This window comes from Littorina saxatilis, linkage group LG1 (assembly GCF_037325665.1).
Source record: "Littorina saxatilis isolate snail1 linkage group LG1, US_GU_Lsax_2.0, whole genome shotgun sequence".
Classification (NCBI taxonomy): Eukaryota; Metazoa; Mollusca; class Gastropoda; order Littorinimorpha; family Littorinidae; genus Littorina; species Littorina saxatilis.
The window spans coordinates 36,074,084-36,088,743 of record NC_090245.1 but is presented as its reverse complement, the minus strand read 5'-3'; the positions used below and the strand labels follow the sequence as shown (position 1 = coordinate 36,088,743).

At 42.1% G+C, this 14,660-nt stretch overlaps 1 protein-coding gene across 2 annotated transcripts in view; it reads right to left on the bottom strand.

Moving 5' to 3' along the window:
* Nucleotides 1–3,614: 3,614 nt before the first annotated feature.
* Nucleotides 3,615–14,660, bottom strand: part of LOC138968356 (uncharacterized) — an 87,341-nt gene continuing 76,295 nt past the window's right edge. For both annotated transcript variants that reach the window (XM_070340929.1, XM_070340912.1), the window contains one exon: nt 3,615–3,749. The gene's annotated coding sequence lies outside the window, so the exon portion shown is untranslated. The remainder of the gene's footprint in view (nt 3,750–14,660) is intronic.

The following is a 14,660-nucleotide window of genomic DNA, read 5'->3' as shown; positions in this document are numbered from 1 at the left end:
AGCGAGGCAGGAACAAAAGAAAGAAAGAAAGAAAGAAAGATATACAAGCCGAGAAAACACACAGTCACAGAAATCTTGCAAAATGAAAAACATAGAACAAAAGAAAGATTTTTGCAAAGCTTTACTAAAGTGATAAAGTGGTGTTTCAGGCAGTATAATACGAAAATAGAAGTTTATGCATGATCGATCATTTATATTTAATCTAATTCAATTTTACACAAAAAGCAACAACAAAATATGTGTGTTTAAACAGATGGATTCATGAAATGTTTCAATTTAATCGCACACACACACACAGACACGCAGACGCACAGACACACAGACACAGACACATACTCTCTCTCTCTCTCTCTCTCTCTCTCTCTCTCTCTCTCTCTCTCTCTCTCTCTCTCTCTCTCTCTCTCGCTCTCTCTCTCTCTAAGTCAGCCACACAATATTTAAAAGGTATATTGCAGGTGCTTCAAGGTGTACTGAAACATCGACATGAGTTCTTAATCGTTGTTAAAACAATCTCATGCAGACTAACTAAAATGCTTTCTTTACTTTCTTTATTTGGTGTTTAACGTCGTTTTCAACCGTTCAAGGTTATATCGCGACGGGGAAAGGGGGGAGATGGGATAGAGCCACTTGTTAATTGTTTCTTGTTCACAAAAGCACTAATCAAAAAATTGCTCCAGGGGCTTGCAACGTAGTACAATATATGACCTTACTGGGAGAATGCAAGTTTCCAGTACAAAGGACTTAACATTTCTTACATACTGCTTGACTAAAATCTTTACAAACATTGACTATATTCTATACAAGAAACAATTAACAAGGGTAAAAGGAGAAACAGAATCCGTTAGTCGCCTCTTACGGCATGCTGGGGAGCATCGGGTAAATTCTTCCCCCTAACCCGCGGGGGGTACTAAAATGCTCTAACAATAACATAAGACCAAATCTGTACAGCTTACCGTGTACAGCCTTTCCTTTTTCAGAGAATAATTCAAGAGAACATAAAAGACACAGACGCAAATCATGATGGCGGTAAACAAATTCAGAGAAAATGATATACAACTTTGATAAGCAAAACACACGATGAGCAAAACTTGGTGTGTACTGTTAAAAAAAAGTGAAATATGGTATGATATATTATCTTCAACTAATCTTCATCTAAATAAATATATATTGATTGTTTTTGGGTTGTGTAAAGATACACAGCAGGAAAACGTCCAATATTGTCTCTCATGGTTCGAATACAACCAAAATACACGTAAATATAAACTTCTATTTACAAAGCAAACATTCGTCATTGAGTAACGCTCCACCCAGAAGATTACATGAACAAAATAAAGTCGACAAAACATTTAGGCAATCAATCAATCAATATGATCAGGCTTATATCGCGCGTATTCCGTGGGTACAGTTCTAAGCGCAGGGATTTTTTTTTTATGTTATGCAATTTATATCGCGCACATATTCAAGGCGCAGGGATTTATTTATGCCGTGTGAGATGGAATTTTTTTTTTTTTTTACACAACAATACATGACCAAAATTTCAACCAATTTGGTTGAAAAATGAGGGCGTGACAGTGCCGCCTCAACTTTCACGAAAAGCCGGATATGACGTCATCAAAGGCATTTATCAAAAAAATGAAAAAAACGTTCAGTGATTTCATACCCAGGAACTCTCAGGTCAAATTTCATAAAGATCGGTCCAGTAGTTTAGTCTGAATCGCTCTACACACACACACACACACACACACACACACACACACACACACACACACACACACACACACACACATACACCACGACCCTCGTCTCGATTCCCCCTTCGATGTTAAAACATTTAGTCATAAGTTGAGTAAATGTAAAAAACGAAACAAAATAACAACACAATGCAATGACAGATAATATTGGAGCTTTAGCTGCAACACACGGAACTTTAGAACAGTACGGAAAGAATAAAAGTCACGTGACTTTCAATCAAGCAGTAAGTGTAGTTAAATTATCTTATCAGGTCAAGCAGTTCATTTGCGAATGTTAAATCTGGATTCAGTCAATCGTCTGCAACAACCAAACAGACTCGAAACACACTTGTTCCTTCTTGTCGAGAGTCTCAAAACAAGGAAGTCTTATCTCTTTCCGATACGAATAGATAACAAAGGACAAGTCGGACAGGCAAACTACAGGGACTTGCTTGATGTCTCTAACAGTCACTCAGCTTGATGTGGGAGTATTCTCCATCGATGACCTCTAACCTCACATCCCTGTCCACCTCATTGTAGGGGTCATCACTCTCTGCCCCCAGGTGATTGTACACTCCGCCTGAACCATCCTCGTGTGTCTTCAGATCACAACTCTTTCCTACAAAGTCCAGCGTGTTGTAGTTCCCAGTTTGTCCCTTCGAGACTTTCGCAGTCTGCTGCCCCATTTGTTCGACTTTTGGTTCATGATATACTCCGAATGACTGGTCGTCTCTCGAAATAACAGGGTTTTCTTCAAGGATATGGTACACTCCTTTTGCATCTGCACCTGCTTCTGGATTCATGTCAGGGTCCTTGGCGTAGTGGTACAACCCTGTGTCCCCTCCCTCTCCATGATTGTTCGAATCTTCTTCAAGACAATGGTGAACTCCAGTCACTTCATCTCCCGTACCTCTTGCCACTGGTGTGTGTCTATAGTCTCCGTTAGAAGCATGTGCCAAAGGGTTTCCTTTCCCCCCTGTTTTACCTTTGAGATTTGCATAGCCATTGGCGTGTCTTGTCGCTGTAGATCTGGAAGTTAAATGTCCATTTTCAGTCTTGATTTCGTAAGGATCGTCGTCAGTTAATTTCGAAGCGTTAGCCAGGGTTTTGCCGTCAGCAGACTGGCACTCCTGTATGGTAGAGTAGTGGGGAGCTCCCGATTCATCTGTATCTTTGATCACACTATAATAGGTGTCTGAAGGCTGTGATTCTGACGCTGGGAAAGCATGGTTGTTATGTCCTGAACCTGTCGGTGTCACTTTGACGCCATTGACAGCGCGTTTGTCATATTTGCCAACGCTGTGCTCTCCTCCGCTATGTGATGTTCCGGCAGGGTTCTTCTCGTTTTTATTTATAAAACACGTCTTCCACATATGCAATCGTTTCCGTCGGTAAAGAATGAAGAAGCCAACTGCAACACCAATGACAACAACAGCGACCACAACTCCAACCACTACACCTACGTTGTTTGAAGACGGTACTGTACTTGTTGGTAAATGTGGACACGGAGCTTTGATATAATGTATATAATTTATAAGAATCCTTCCGACAACTTGAGTGACTATTCTGGCCTCTACTGTGATGGTAAAGTTATCCTTGCTCTGAATAGGTATACCAGCTGTGTGCCACACACCTATTCCTGCGTCTGCTCCGTTCCAGGCTGCCAGCTCTCTACTGTCATCTCCGTCATCCTCGTCCCTGACTCTGATTAGTAGTACCCTAATGCCAGCGTGCCTTCCCTTAAACAAGTATCGTATCTGCAAACAGTGTGTTTCTTGGCCTGTGCGGCAAGCCGTTCTGCTTGTCACGTTTTCTACCGATGAACCGGAAGCGCCAAAAGCAGCACTGGATCTTTCATTGCTCCAGTGATTTGAGTCAAATAGCCACTTGCACGATGACAGCCCAATCTCAAAAGTGCAGTTGTCCGGTGCATCGCTGACACAGGTAGACTGACCGTCAGCATGATTCGCAGTGAAGAAGACAGCAGAGTAAAGGACAGCTACTTGCCACATAGTCTCCCTGGAACAGAAGAAAATGTTGTCGACATGAAAATGATGTCCATAAGCATGTAAGGGGTGGTGCGAGAATGGGGACCCGGTGTTAAAAAGGCATAGCATTAGGTCAGTATTCATAATATCTCAATAATAAAAAAAACTCTATAACACTTTGTCCAAAAGGAATGTACTAAACTCGAACATGTTTTTTTGTATACTTCTAAATGTGCCTCTCATGCGGCACTACAAACAGCAAAGCAGTCCACAAAGTAATTACTAAGATTTACAAGTAGTAAATTCAGTAGCACAAACACAGGTACGGTACAGATTGGAAGAGCCCTGCTTTGTCCTCTTACACAAGCCAAGGAGGTGGAATAAACGCTAATATGCGGTGTTTTTTTCATATTGTTTTTGGCAATTAGCGTTTACAAAAAAGTACTTCCTCTTTGCAGCCCCATATGTACAATAAACTGCTCATACATTCTCAAAAGCAGCCTACTACGTTTTCTTGAAACAACTCGTCTGTATATTCTTGGACCGTCAACATGTTACAATTGTCGGGACAATTTAACGCGCATCCAAGATTTTAAGAACCCGTTTATGCTCATCAAACTGGCGAGTTATTGTGATTGAGTATCATCTTATGCGTCTCTAACAACGATAACATTCATTGTGTCATTTTTTGTATCTATCCCTTCAGTGTTTTAGAGGCTGCAAGTTAAAGGCCCAGTCCTTGTGAAAACAGCTCAGCTCACCATCTCATATTTCCATGCTTTTACATGTCATAAGAAAATCCTTCCACTTGGAAACATACCAAACATGAACACCCTGACTTTGTACTGTAGTGAGTTAAATTTTGAAGTTTGCATTAGCATTGGTGTGTCTTGTGGCTGCAAATCTGGTAGTTAAATGTCCATTTTCCGCTTTGACTTCGTTAGGATCGTCGTCAATTACTTTCGAAGCGTTAGCCAGTGTTTTGCCATCAGCAGACTGGCACTCTTGTATGGTAGAGTAGTGGGGAGCTGCAGAATCTCCCGATTCGTCTGTGTCTGTATTAACGCTTTAATAGGTGTCTGAAGGCTGTGATTCTGAAGCTGTGAAAGCATGGTTGTTGTATCCTGAGACTATCTGTGTCGCGTCGACGCCATTGACAGTGCGTTTATCATATTTGCCAATGCTGCCCTCTCCGCTATGTGATGTTCCGGTAGGGTTCTGCTCGTTTTTATTAATGAAACACGTCTTCCACAGATGCAATTGTTTTCGTCGGTACAGGATGAAGAAGACAACTGCAACAGCGATGACAATAACAGCTACCACAACTCCAACCACTACACTTACGTCGTTTGAAGCGTCCGTGGAGACGTGTGAACCAACCGTTGTTGTTCTTTCTTTTCGTGTGTTCGTTAGTGGTGACGGTGCTGTACTTGTTGGTAAAGTTGAACACGGAACTTTGATATAATGGATATAATTTATACAAATCTTGCCGACATCTTCAGTGAATTTCCTGGTTTCTACTGTGATGGTAAAGTTATCATTGCTCTGAATAGCTATATTAGCTATATGCCACACACCTATTACTGAAGCCGATGATGTCCAGGCCATAACCTGCACTCCACCGTCATTGCCATCTCCGTCGTCCTCGTCCCTGGCTCCAACTAGTAGTACCCTAATGCTAGTGTTGTTCACTTCAAACAGGTAGCTAATTTGTAAACAGTGTGTTTCTTGTCCTGTGCGGCAAACCGTTCTGCTTGTCACGTTTGCTTCCGATGAACCGGCTGCGCCTAAAGCAACACTGGATTTTTCATTGGTCCAGCCATATGATTCAAATGACCACTTGCACGGTAACAGCCCACCCTCAAAAGTGCAGTTGTCTGGTGCATCGCTAACACAGGTAGACTGGCCGTCAGCAAGGGATGTAAAGAAGAGGAGAGCAAGGTTTGTTTGTTTGTTTGTTTGTTTGTTTGCTTAACGCCCAGTCGACCACGAAGGGCCATATCAGGGCGGTGCTGCTTTGACATATAACGTGCGCCACACACAAGACAGAAGAGGAGAGCAAGGTAAACATGCCACATTTTCTTCCTGAAAAACAGAAGTTTGAAAGAAAAAACTCAAAATGTGTTGACATTAACATGATGTGCACGTACGAGTTGGTGCGAGAACCGGGGTCTTTATGCGTGACATTCGTCGGTGTCCTAATTATTCAACAATTTTGATAACACCAATAACAAGCATTGTAGTGTATATTAAAACGAACACACTTAAAGGGCACAACTACCAGCAATGCAGTCCACAAAGTAATTACTAAGAACAACAAGTAATTAATTCAGTAGCACAGCCACATGTAACGTACATATTGAAAGTGCCCTCCTTTGTCCTCCTACGCAAGGCGGTGACATAAGTGGACTGGGTGGCCGAGTGGTAACGCACTTGCGCTCGGAAGCGAGAGGTTGCGAGTTCGACCCTGGGTCAGGGCGTTAGCAATTTTCTCCCCCCTTTCCTAACCTAGGTGGTGGGTTCAAGTGCTAGTCTTTCGGATGAGACGAAAAACCGAGGTCCCTTCGTGTACACTACATTTGGTGTGCACGTTAAAGATCCCACGATTGACAAAAGGGTCTTTCCTGGCAAAATTGTATAGGCATAGATAAAAATGTCCACCAAATACCCGTTTGACTTGGAATAAAGGCCGTGAAAGGTGAATGCTCGCCTAATAGGCTTGAGGTTTACTGGCCGATGTGAATGCGTTATATATTGTGTGTAAAAAAATGTCTGTTTGTCTGTCTGTCTGTAAAAAATTCCATTTCAAACGGCAGAAATTAATATGTAAGCGCCTAGGGCTATATTTAGATTAGGCGCATAAATGTTCATAATAATAATAATAATAATAATAATAATAATAATAATAATAATAATAATAATAATAATAAGTGCCATTCCTATGTTTCTCTCATTATTGCTATTTCCGGCAATTGTAATGATCAGCGTTGACCACAACAAAATCTTGAGACATCTCGTCAGTATTGTCTTGGTCCGTCACAATGTTAAAATTGTTGGGATAACGCGCATCCAAGCTTTTAAGAAAAATGTATGTTCATCGAGCTGGCGAATCGTGTATCACCTTCTGCGTCTCTAACAATTACAACCTCATTCTATCATTTGTATTACGATCCCTTCAATGTTGCAGATTTTGATTGAAGCCGTCTTTTTGTTTTTGGGTTTATCCAGGCGCATATGGATGTCATTGTCCGGAACTTGTGCGAGCTGTGTCCCCAAGATGTCAGAATAGGGTAGCAGTCTTGTAACGTCTACAAAAACTAGGTTTGTCATGTTCATTCATTCATTCATTCATTCATTTGGTCATTCATTCTTTCATTCATTCATTCATTTATTATTTATCTATATATCTAATAATACGATTTACTTATCCCAGTATGAATGGTATATTCCCAACATATGGCAAACAGGTATTTTTCCTACACGCGCAAGAATCAAATTGGCACCAGCACTGCGCGATGTTTTGGGGAACAGTAACAATCATTAATGAGTTATTCGTGTATTCACCAGTCACACTTTCTACAAAGTAACTGTGACGCAACTAGTCAAGAACTTTACGTATGCAAATGAACACAAGATTTAAGAAGGCTTGTTTGTTAAGCGGCATGCACAAAGGTATGTGCCCTTTGTGCAATCACATACACCCTGTCATTTGACGTTGAGTTATTGAAAACCAGTTTTGTTCTCCCTTAACTGCATATATTATTTGTCTCTGTTTTTATAGCAGCTTTTCTCATACTTCTTTTTCATAGCAGCAAGGGCTAGCAGACATAAAGAATGATTAATGTTAGGAAACAGAAAGCAGAAGTCGTTGAGAAGAAATGCATTTACCGGTTTTATGTTTGAAAAACTCGTTCGTTCGCTCTCTCTCTCTCTCTCTCTCTCTCTCTCTCTCTCTCTCTCTCTCTCTCTCTCTCTCTCTCTCTCTCTCTCTCTCTCTCTCTTCTCTCTCTCTCTCTCTCTCTCTCTCTCTCTCTCTCTCTCTCTCTCTCTCTCTCTCTCTCTCTCTCTCTCTCTCTCTCGCTCTCTCTCTCTTATTTAAAGCCAAACCAAGCCGAAAATTCAACGTCCCCATTCCGCGGATAGATCTCTTTAAATCAAGTTTAGCTTATTCTGGCAGCGTTTTGTGGAATTCTCTCCCGGAATCAGTTCGAGTCCCAACAAGTCTCAATACTTTCAAAAAACACCTCTCATTACATTTAATGTCAAATTACGAAAAGTCACAGTGATGGAAGACTTCGTTCTGATTATTTGTCATATTGATCATATCTGTCCATAAAGCATCAGTGTTTCATAACGCAAGAATGTATGTATAGCCTACAACGTGTATATAGTCATGTGAATAGTTTTTCTGCCTTTTTTTATTTTTATTTTTATTTTAAGATTAGAATAGTCCCTCTCTGGGCGAGGGCTGGTTGAAAAGAAGCTCGTTTATATTGCTTATGCCACAACCCTCGTAAAATAAAATTTGATTTGATTTGATTTGATTTGATCTCTCTCTCTCTCTCTCTCTCTCTCTCTCTCTCTCTCTCTCTCTCTCTCTCTCTCTCTCTCTCTCTCTCTGTCTCTCTCTCTCTCTCTCTCTCTCTCTCTCTCTCTCTCTCTCTCTCTCTCTCTCTCTCTCTCTCCCGATGAATGGTCACACTCGATTTTGCACCCAATTCATAAGAAAGGAGATATTGATTCACCGGATAATTATAGAGGTGTTTCGTTGTTGAATGTATGCAGCAAATTATATAGTTTTAGTTTGAATAAACGTATTTCTGATTGGATAGAAGAGAACGAAGTTGTTGGGGAGGAGCAAGCTGGTTTTCGCCAAGATCACTCTACAGTAGATCACATATTTACACTGTTTGGAATCGTACAGAAACAGTTGTTGAGACATAGAAAACTGTATGCAGCCTTTATAGATTTTCGGAAAGCGTTTGACTCTGTTCACAGGGATAAACTATGGAAAGTACTGGATCAGAATGGCATGTGTGGAAAGATTGTTTTAGCCCTTAAAAGTATGTATACGACAGTGAAAACGTGTGTTCGAGCAGGAGGTGAACTTTCAGATGTATTCATGTGTCCAGTCGGCCTAAAACAGGGTGAAAACTGCTCACCGATTTTGTTCTCATTGTTTATTAACGAATTAACCAAAGACATTATGGCAAATGGAAGACACGGTATTCAATTGTCACCGGATTTAGTCGAATTATTGATTTTGTTGTTTGCGGATGATGTGGTTTTAATCTCTGATAGTGTCATCGGTTTGCAAAACCAGCTAAATGTTTTATTGACCACCTCAAAGAAGCTTGAGGTAGTCGTAAATATGGCTAAATCGAACATAGTTGTGTTTAGAAACGGTGGCCATCTAGCATTACGAGAAAAATGGTTCTTTGGTGATAGTGAAGTGAAAGTTGTAAACATGTATAAATATTTAGGAGTCTATATGTCCACAAGAATCTCTTTTTCCCACACTCTAAACGACCTTGCTGATCGCGCGAGAAAGGGAGTATCAGCTATCCTCAAACTTCTTTGGAGTATTGGTGAATATTCTCCTGATACATTTTTTAAACTGTTTGACAGTCAAATACAACCGATCTTGACGTACGGTTCGGAGGTCTGGGGACTCTCTGCTGATCAACAAATTGTTGAAAGAGTACATTTGTCTGCCATTAAAAGGTTTGTCGGTGTCCATTCGAAGTCACCAAGGCATATAGTTTACGGTGAAACAGGACGTTATCCTCTGTTTGTGGTAACGCACATAAAGTGTATGAAGTTTTGGCTTCGATTAACTCAGATGGATGGCAACAGGTACCCCAAGAAAGTGTATAATATGTTACTGTCTATACAAAGGCAAAATTACACGACATGGGCTTGTAACGTTCGTAATGTTTTGTACAAGTATGGATTTGGTGAAGTGTGGGAAGCACAAGGTGTTGGTGATATTTCCACGTTTGTAAGAGAATTTCGCCAAAGACTTGTCGATTGCTTTAGACAGGATTGGCATAGTTCCCTTGAATCACACGTTTTTTATAATGTGTATTCGTTATTTAAGCAGTCCTTGTGTATGAGTGGTTATTTGTATCAGATAAGAAATGTTCATTTGAGGAGAATGTTAGCACGTTTCAGATTTGGTATGTCACCCTTAAATAACCACTATTTACAGTATAAACCCAATGTGAATAACGTAGACAGATTTTGCCCTTTGTGCTCAGATGATACACTGGAGACGGAAGTACATTTTTTACTTGTTTGTCCCGCATATAATGAGATCAGAGTTGAATTAATAGCCTCAAAGTATTATCGGAACCCATCCATGTTTAGAATGTGCCAATTACTATCCTCAACAAATGGCCAAGTGGTAAGACAATTAGCAACGTATATTTACAAAGCACTACGATTTCGCACTGATTCTCTGGAAAATGCTCAGTTGCAAGATGCAGGTCCATAATGTTGCTTTTTCTGCTTATTTTAAACATTGTTCGCTTGTATAATGTGTCACCAGTCTTGTTATGGGCCGGAGGCCTAACAAATAAAATTTCCGACTTCCGACTTCTGTCTGTCTCTCTCTCTCTCTGTCTCTCTCTCTCTCTCTCTCTGTCTCTCTCTCTCTCTGTCTCTCTCTCTCTCTCTCTTTCTCTAACCTGTCGATTCTTGGTCACACACTAAAAAACTGTAAACATCACGAGACAGCAATACCGGGTAGTCAAGCCCGAGTGACAGCAATGAGTCGATCCCCTGCATTTGCCAAGTCATGTGTCTGAGTAACCCGATAAAGCTTTGTCGTGACTGGTGGGTCGCATTGACTTGACTACACACCACAGCGGTTTTTCAATTCAGAAAGTTGAATGAATGCGTTCAGCAAGTTGTAAGGAACAGACAGTACCTGGAGTGCTATAAAGGTGAAGGCAACAATGAAGGCAAAACTCGCCTGCGCGACAGACACACAGCTCTCTCTCTCTCTCTCTCTCTCTCTCTCTCTCTCTCTCTCTCTCTCTCTCTCTCTCTCTCTCTCTCTCTCTCTTTTCTCTGTTCTTTCACTTTGTCTCTCTCTCTCTCTCTCTCTCTCTCTTTCTCTCTCTCTCTCTCTCTCTCTCTCTCTCTCTCTCTCTCTCTCTCTCTCTCTCTCTCTCTCTCTCTCTCTCTCTCTCTGAACACTGTGACTGAATCAGCCTGGAGGGGCCTGATGACACTTTTGAGGACAGTGTTCCCCAATTGTTTCCTCTACGCCTCCTCTATAGTACCTCCCCGAGGCGACCACCCGCTAAAAAGAACTATCGCTGTCTCAAACTGCGCACTTGAAGAAGTGTGCAGTAGCGACGAAGTGATTTTTATTGACCACACAGCGACCTTCATCACAAGTACTGGCGCCCCCTGCAAAGACCTGTACCGTGACTCGCTTCACCCAAACCCCAAGGGTACTGCAAGACTGGCCTGTAATATCAAACGTGCAGGCCAGACACGCCCTAGTCGACATCATCCTCAGGCACCCCATCATCTGCGTGACCCTGTACCTCTCCACTCGACTACCACTCCACTCCACTCGACTACCCAGCCTATCAGGCGGACTTTCCAGCGAGAAGCAAACCAAGCTACCGTGACCCCGCCCGGTCCGCCAAGTCCATTCACCGGCAGACTGTGGATGGAGCATCGTCCACAGCGTCAACCTCCTATTCCCCTGAGCTGTCCTCAGCAAGGTAGACCTCATTTTGACCCACGTACTGTGCCTTGGCCATTACGATCCGATCTCGAGAGTCGACGAACAATGCAAAGACCCTTTATGTTGCCGACGCCCTACGGTTACCTGCCCAGCCAGTTCCGCTATCCTGCTGCGTCCCGCCCTCAGTTGGTTGATCCATTCAGAAACATCCCGCTACCATTCAATCCCTACACACGCCCACATCTGTAACGAGTGCGCGATATCTGTGTGTGAGTGTGTGTGCGCGCGCGCGCGCACGGCATCCCCATTAATGCGGATGTGAATGTGTTTGTATGGTTGCTGTGTGTGTGCGTCGGTGTGTGTGTGTGCGTGCGTGTGTGTTTGTGTGTGGGTTTGTGTGTGTGTGTGTGTGTGTGTCCCATAAAGGCACAAAGGCAAACAACACGGAACTGTGGGCGTTGCCACGCTAACGCTCAGTCGGAGATATGTGTTAACTCACCAACAGTCTTCAGTGTTTTGGTGTTTAATCGGTGTGTGTAGACTTACTAAAACTCCGGCCGAAATGAGTGCTCATGGCCAAATCGCATGTTCAAACCTGATATTCCTTGTGTGCACAACACAGCTGTGCTGCAAGTGCTGACTTCTGCCCATCTACTTTTGGTTGGACTCTGTATTGGAGATACTTATCAGCTGCTATCCATCTAATGACCTTGCCACTTTGAGTAGCAGCCGCCGGACGTGACCTTTAGTTGCACGCAGTTCGTTTTGGCAGAGTGTATTTTACGCTCTGGTTTATGAAAACGCGGACTGAACTTTACCAATCGATCGTTTTTGGTAAAAAACAACAACTCTTTTTTCTCTGTTTTGATTTTAGTTCTGTGTAACACTGACCTTTGTGTTTTGGTCCATTTGTTCTATTGTTAATTTGTTCGTCTTACTTGCTCGTTAGTTTTCTATTTGGCTTTATTTATCTGTGCGTGTTACTTTTAATTTTATGCTCGAAGATTAGCTCAGTGACCTAATATGCCTGACGGCACTAGAGCATCCGGCCTTCGCGCCGGACACGTAAACGTCTACCATCTATACAACAAATTGCCTGATGTTAGTTTATTACTTAGCAGGGCGAATCGCCCAGTTCACCTTTTCGGAATAAGCGAAACGAGACTCGATTCTCGCGTTACCGATACTCTTATCCAGATCCCGAATTATTCGGTACTCCGCCGTGATGGCAGTGAACACGGTCACACGGGTTTGGCACTCTACATTCATGCCTCGATTGCTAACCTCACAGTTAGAAGAACTGACCTTGAAACAAAAAATGTGGAATGTATGTGGGTCGAGGTTAAACATTCTAAATCGTCTGCTTTGTTAGTAGGCTATGTCTATCGAAACCCTGCAGAAAGACAATGTTGGCGCGATGACTTTGAGTCGATGATGGACAAAGTCAACGCTTGCGGGTCCAATATTTTGTTATTAGGTGACTTTAATATTGATCTAAATAAGCCTCAGTTCGCATGGGCTAATACTACCTCGCTTTTTGGACTTCATCAGCTTGTCCAGGACCCAACGCGTGTAACCAGCACCAGTACCACATTAATAGATCACATATATACCAACCATGTGTCCATGGTATCAAGGGTGTCAGTGTCTAAAGAAAGCTTCAGCGATCACTATCCTGTTTTTTGCACATGGTCATTCAAGCTGCCCAAGCGACCTCCCAAAGGCCATACAACTATCAAGTATAGATCATTTAAAAATTTTAATTAGTCAGAGTTTCTAGCTGATCTAGCCGTTGCGCCATTTCGTGACGTGTTTGGTCACAGTGACCCTGATGGGGCTTTGGAAGCTTTCTATAATGTTTTTTTACCTGTTATTAACAAGCATGCACCACTCCGAGAGAAAAGAGTTAAGCATCCCACGCTTCCTCCGTGGTTAAACACGGACTTAATCAATGCCATGGCCCTTCGCGACCACTTTAAGCAAAATAAAATGGCTACAGAATTTAAAAAACAGAGGAATAAAGTCACCAACATGGTGCGTGATGCAAAACGTAGCTATTTCAATAAACTGGTGTCAGACAAAAGGGACACAGCTACTCTGTGGCGTGCTGTCAACGAAATCACACATAAAACTCGGAAAGGCTCAAATCAAGCTGCAACTACTATATCCCCTCAAACTTTTAACGATCATTTTCTTTCCCTTGCCGATGGACTGCTGACTGCAGCCCAAGGCAATGCAAACCGAGATAAGTACGAGTGTCCAGATATTCTTACTACGTTCTGCTCTAGTAAACTGGAAAAAGCTTCCCTTTTCCGCGTACCACCAATTGCGGTACATGAAGTGGGAAAATACATTAAGGACCTTAAAAACAAGAAATCGATGGGGCCTGACAATATCCCTGCACACCTCCTTAAAGTGGCTGTGCCATATATGGTTGATTCACTTACATACGTGTACAATTTATGTATTGAAAATGCTATATTTCCTACCGTTTTTAAAACTGCCAAAGTAGTACCACTGCCCAAAACTAGGGATGCGTCGAACCCCAACAACTTTCGTCCAATTTCTGTCCTATCGGTTTTATCCAAACCACTTGAAAAGCACGTCCACCAGCATTTACTTCAGTATATGGAGATCTGTAAGCTTTTTCACCCGTCTCAATCTGGGTTTCGTCCAAAACATTCTTGCCATACTGCTCTTATTAAGATGTGTGATTCTTGGCTGTCAGCCATAAACCGGTCTGAAATAGTGGGCACTGTCTTCCTCGACTTCAAGAAAGCTTTCGACACAGTGGACCATACTACATTACTTTCAAAGCTATCCGCATATCTCCCTAAGTCTCCATTTCTAGCCTTCTTTCGTTCTTATTTAAATGATCGAAAGCAATATGTCCTTCTTAATGGGAAACTGTCTACTACAGGTCGTGTCACAAGTGGGGTTCCTCAAGGTTCCGTTCTTGGTCCACTTTTGTTTTGTATATTCATTAATGACTTGCCACTCCATATTTCTGATCCTTGTGTTATCAATGACCTTTTTGCTGACGACTCATCTGTGTACACTTTCTCAAAAAATCTGAACGTGTTAGAGTCATCACTTCAAAGAAGCCTCGATGAAATGTTTACTTGGTGTAACACTAATACTATGATAGTTCATCCTGCAAAAACCAAAAGTATGGTAATCACTTCTAGACAGAAACATCAGCTGGCCCCACTTGTTCTAAAGCTTAACCTTGGATCA